This window comes from Vicugna pacos, chromosome 25 (genome assembly GCF_048564905.1).
Source record: "Vicugna pacos chromosome 25, VicPac4, whole genome shotgun sequence".
Taxonomy (NCBI): domain Eukaryota; kingdom Metazoa; phylum Chordata; class Mammalia; order Artiodactyla; family Camelidae; genus Vicugna; species Vicugna pacos.
This window is the reverse complement of record NC_133011.1, coordinates 24,156,883-24,162,882: the sequence shown is the minus strand read 5'-3', so window position 1 is coordinate 24,162,882 and position 6,000 is coordinate 24,156,883.

The window sequence follows — 6,000 nt, the reverse complement described above, 5'->3', positions numbered from 1 at the left end:
GTGTGTTTTTGTATAGGAACATATTAAGCAAAATAGTAAAGTGTCAAATACGAAAAAAAAAAAAGCGATGGCAATATTCAGTTAAATATTGGCTTAATTCTGTTATTCTAAAATTGTTCATTAGTTATAATAAACATCATGACTTCACCAGGCCTTCTACTACAGTTATTTAAATATTAAAGTATACATTATTTTGTTATACATGACTTTCCTTTTCTTTTTCTCCCCTACATTCCAGCATAAGGGCATCATGTTGATTTTCTTTTTTAAGTAATGCACACAGAAAGCTTATGTTATCTATGAATTTAATGGCAAGAAAATAAAGTGAGCATTACATAAGGTCTATTATTTTTAAAGGGGACATTGAATTAGATGGGATTGAGAATTTTTAATGGAATAATAATACGTTATGGTCATTGAGCTCTTGCTAAGTGGCTGGCCATGTTCAAAGGGTTGTACATGTGTTAAACATTTATTCCCCAAAATAACCCTGTGAGTGGGCCACTTTTTTTCTTCCCGTTTTTCAGACGAAGAAACAGAAACACAGAGGGGACTAGGAAATTCATCTACAGTGGAGTATTTATGGTGAAGTTTGGGTCTGAACCCAGCCCCTGAGGCTTTAGAAGGCACTCTTACAATCTCCAAAACAACAGATCCCAGAGCATCGCACGCTTCTCGTGGACCAGCCCTGAAGTTTTCTGTGCTTTGCGGGAGACGTCACTTAAGCCTCACAACATCGCTTTGCAGCAGGTGATACCATCTCAGCTGTCTAGGTGCTGAGACCCCGCTGCTGGGCATGTTGGGGGCCCGTGTCTACTTCACAGGCTTGAATGAGAAACTGTGAAAAAGCTTTAGAAGTGCTATGCATGGTATTAGTTTTATCCCACTGCAGGCCTGGATAATCAGGGGCACGAAAGAAGGGAAATTATGATGGATCTTGGAGCTCTCCCTGCCCTGACTCCTCTCACATGGTCATACTCTTCAGTTACCATTATATGTTAGCCTAGCATGGTCTAATTACTTCTGTTGGCACAGATGGAGTAGATTTCCTAGTGGAAGTGGGTTAAAAGAGTCTGAGACCAATTTCCAACATGTAGAGGGGGCCGTCCCCCCACCCCCGGCCCAACACCACCAAGCATTGCTCAGGACACCAGCTGGGCATCCTACAATTTAAACTCAATTCTGACACAATCCACCTGGAAATCCCACAGGTGAAGGGCTCAGTCCCAAGACACTGCCCACCCCCTCCCCGCTGACCCTGCCCCACTTCAGATGGAAATCTCAAGTCCCGGTTGTTACTTAAGCTTCTAACCAATCGGCTGTACATCAGAGAGTCCCAAGACCCCCTCCTCAAATGTAATTAATTTGCTAGAGCGGCTCACAGAACTCAGAGCAACTTACTTACATTTACCAGCCTATTAAAGGATACAATAAAGGACACAGATGAACAGCCAGATGGGGAGATATACAGGGTGAGCTTCTGTCCCCATGGAGCTGGGGTGTCACTCTTCCAGTATGGATGTACTCTTGGTGTGGATGTGCTCACAGACCTGGAAGCTCTCTGAACCCCATCTTTTATGGGTTTCAATGGAGGCTTCATAGATTAATGTCAACTGGAGGAAAACCTCACAATGAAGGAGCTGTGAATTTGTTTTATTTAGGGTCTTCCTGAGAATGATAGCCTGTGAGACAGCCACTCAGGAGCTCTGAGGACGCTGTTCCAAAGAGGTGAGAGAGAAGCCAGTGGACATGTGATTTTTTTTTTTTTTTTGGCTAGGGAGTATGTGCAGTCAAGTGTACATCTTGGAAAAAGAGTACTTGGAAAAACAGGCATCTCAAGCTAGTGATCTTAGCACTTTCCTCTGTGTGGGAAGATGGAGGAATCTGGGGTCATTGAAATTCTTCCTGAGATACACATTTAATTATCTAAGGGGCCTGCTTGTCCAAAGCATAGAGAACCTGTGATTCTTAATTTCCACTGTCAGAAGCACAGAGGGCACTGTTGGTCAGTGACGGCATCAGGTTAATCTTCGCAGAAATGGCGCATAAGCCAGGCTCTCTGTACTTTGTTTTTGTTACACAGGCAGGATCAGTTAAGTCATAGGCATCGGACTGAACTCAATCTCCAGCCCCTCTGCCCTCCCCAGAGGCCAGGGGTGGGGCTGAAAGCACCAAACCTCTAATCATGGGGTTGAATCCACTAGCGCCCAGCGCTCATCCTTAGGTGACCTAGGGGCTTTCCAAAAGTCCCCTCATTAACATAACAAATACACCTTGATTGCTTTCATCACTTAGGAAATTCTAAGGGTTTTAGGAGCTCGGCCCCTAACACGGATGAAGACCAAAACATATTTCTTAATAAAAATCACAATATCACAGGTGTATATCCTTTCTCTCTACTCAGATTATAAATGAGCATGGCCCAGTTGTCATCCTCTTCCTTCTGCCCTTGTAGGACCCAGCCTAGCTCTAGGCACAGAAAATGTACTTCCATGGTGCTCAGTGGCTCAGGACATGAAAATATTACATTGTTCTCAAGTCAAAAATACCATCTAAAAAGAAGTGATCTCTCTCTTTTTCAATCACAGCAGAAGACCTAGGAAATCTTTGAGTTTCTGTATAAACATGTGGGCACACTGGAGGGTTTTTCTGGATAATAGGGCTGGAAGAGTTCTCTTCCACCAGAGGCTCTGACAGCAAAAAGAAGCTCAGAACACTACAGACTGTCAACCAAGGAAGTCTTAATATTTAAAACAAACGAAACAAAGGCAATATTACAACAAACTTTTACATATAAAATAAGCTACAAGGATATATTGTACAGCACGGGGAATATAGCCAATGTTTTATACTAACTATAAATGGAGTATAACCTTTAAAAATTGTGAATCACTGTATTGTACACCTGCAACATACAATATTGTACATCAACTTTAATTCAATTTAAAAACCATTACACGTGTAACAGCTGGAGATAATGCTTGCTTTAGTTATTTGATTTTAAGCAAACCCTTGTGAAGTACTTACTTTGTGCCAGATAATATTCTAAGTGCTTTACAAATGTTAAATCATTTCATCCTACACTTCCTATAAGACGAGATGGTGTGCTAATCTTTAGCAACAGTTTGCTCTCCAATGCCCAGGTCTTTGCCCAGCTCTGCTCCATCTCATGAGGGATCTGAACTGTAGGTTGCATTTCCCAGGCTTCTGGGTCCTGTGGTTTCTAGGTAGATTCAGCCAATGGGAGGCATTGGTGGGAGATTGGAGTACAGACGTAAAGCAGAAGTCAGGGTATTTCTCCCTGTCTCTCTGCCTCTGAGGCTTTAGGTCCACTAGACAGGTCCATGATAGTTCCTGAGATGACCATGGTCCCCTAGGACCCAGAACCTATTTCTTCCCCTCGTCTCTCTGGCCTGGGGATGCTAGAGGTTTCTGGCTTTTGCTACTCTCTCAGTTGCTTCAGTATCTCTTTTTTGGGGGGCTTTTCAGATCTTCCATCACCCATAAAACAATCTGGCATAATAAATTCTCCCCTCCTTTAAATATCTAGACTGTGTTCCTTTTTTTCTCTTTGGATCCTGATTATTATTATCATCTCTGTTACATAAAAGGAAACTAAAGCAAAACAAAATTAAATACATTTCCTCAAGGTCACGCAGCCAGTAAGAGTTAGAAATGAAGATTGAAACAGGCAGCAAGTCCATGGCCATCACTATTACTGTACATGAGAAATGCTCTCCACTCCACCGCGGTGGAGACACTGTATAAATCAGTAGTTCTCAAGCATTTTAGTTTTAGGACACATTTTTACTGCAAAATATTATTGAGGACACCAACGTGCTTTTGTTTATGTGGGATAAATAGAAATCTTTAAATCAGATAGAGGAAAACAACATACCACATTTAGAGAAACAACTGTTCAAGAAAAGTGGACTTTTCATCAGAAATGATGGAGGCCAGACACAGTGGAATAAGCTGTTAAAGGGCTGAAAGAAAAAGCTGTAAAAACAGAGTCCTATATTCCATGCACATGACCTTCAGGAATGTAAGTGAAATGAAAGCATTTTGAGATAAAATAACATCAGTAGAATTTGTTGCCAGGAAATCTGCACTGTAAGAAATGCAAAAGGAAATACTTTATGCTGAATGGAAATGAGACCAGAAGGAAATTCAGAATTTAGGAGAGAATAAAGAGCATAACAAATGGCACATACATGGGAAAATATTAAGGTGATTCTTTTCTCTTAATTCAAAAAATACACATGATGGTTCAAAGCAAAATTATAACACTTTGCTTTTATAGTTCTAACATCTGTTGGGTTTATAATCAGTAACATGCTGGAGCCAGTGTGCACTGGCTTGTGAGAACCAATTGTTAAGTAATAAGAAGGTTCTGCATTTTCATTGTGGTGGTGATTTTACCAGTGTGTAAATTTGTCAGATCCTTAAATTATATACTTTAAATGGATGCAATTTATTTTACTTAAATTATATCTCAATAAGGTTGATTTAAAAACAAAGGAGCCCCAAGGCAGCAGTGCCTCCTATAAAGTTAGACTAGCAGGGGCACCTGGGTGAAGGAGGGTTGGGTGAGGGTGGAGATTGTATGAGATCTTATGGGTCTTATCAGCCTTGATACGGATTTGGAGGCTATGTACCCAGAAAAATTAACATTCCCTAGGACAGGGGTGGCAGTGGGGATAGCTCAGTGGTAGAGTACATGCTTCGCGTGCACGGGGTCCTGGGTTCAATCCTCAGTACCTCCACTTAAAAAAAAAGATCCCTAGGACACAGAGCAATGCTCATCATCTGGTTCCACATGGGTTAAGTCATAACCCACTGTAGTTAACTAATGACAGTGCACCCTGAAAAGAGTCCAGGGTGAAATATAAGAGGAGGCATTCTATGCTTTGGATGAGCAGGCCCCTAGGTAGGTAGATACATTTCTCAGGAAGAATTTCAATGACCCCAGATTCTTGCATCTTCCCATACATAGAAACGCACTAAATTCATTAACTTGAGATATCTGTTCTTTGTGATTAGCAGTAAACGATTACCAAGATGTATGCTTGACTGCACGTGTTTCCTGGCCAAAAATCATATACAAACTGGTTTCTCCCCTACCTCCTCAGAGCTAACTGAGTGGCTATCTCCCAAGTGCTAGTCCTTATTAAGATCCTGAATAAAACTGAAATTCACACTCTCACATTGCATATTTTTCTTTGAGTCGACAGGGTTTATTCTGAAGGTGATCAGAATCCCATTGGCAGATTTTGAAGAGAGGAATGCCATGCTCTGACTTATATTATTGCAAAGACCGCAGAAGATATTGTATATTGGTTACACAGTTCAGTGCCTGACTCAGTAAATAAAAATATTCCTCTTTTTTAAGGCAGTGGAGAAAAGGGGAAAGCAGGCTACTCTGTAAAACATGAAACAACACCACCATCTAGTGGGAAAAATCCTAACTGCAAAGCCTAAAAAGTTTAATAAAGGATGTGAAGTTAAAATCTAAACTACAGCATTTCCCATAGAATGAAATAAATCTTGCTGTGAATTAGAACATCCTTATCTGAAGTGATTTTTAAGTAAATATAAGGTAATGTGGTTTCCAAGACACACACTACTGTGTTTTTTTCTTTCGGAGTGGGAGGTAATTAGGTTTATTATTTTTAATCGAGGTACTGGGGATTGAACCAGGACCTTGTGCATGCTAAGCATGCGCCCTACCACTGAGCTATACCTCCCACTGTGCTAGGGTGTTCTGTTTCTTCTACCATGTGCACTTCTTTCCTCCAGGGAGGTATTTCTTTGAAGTCTTCCACCTCAAATATTTGGTGAGGTTTCACCTTTAGTCCAGTTTTTAGTTGTATGTCACACCCTCTCTGGGTGATCTTGCTACCAAACCAAACTTGAGTCTGCTTGTGAACAGCAAAGCCAATCTGCTGATACCAGGTTGGGGTGAAGAACAGTATAGCTTTTACTGCAAGGTGCCCAGCA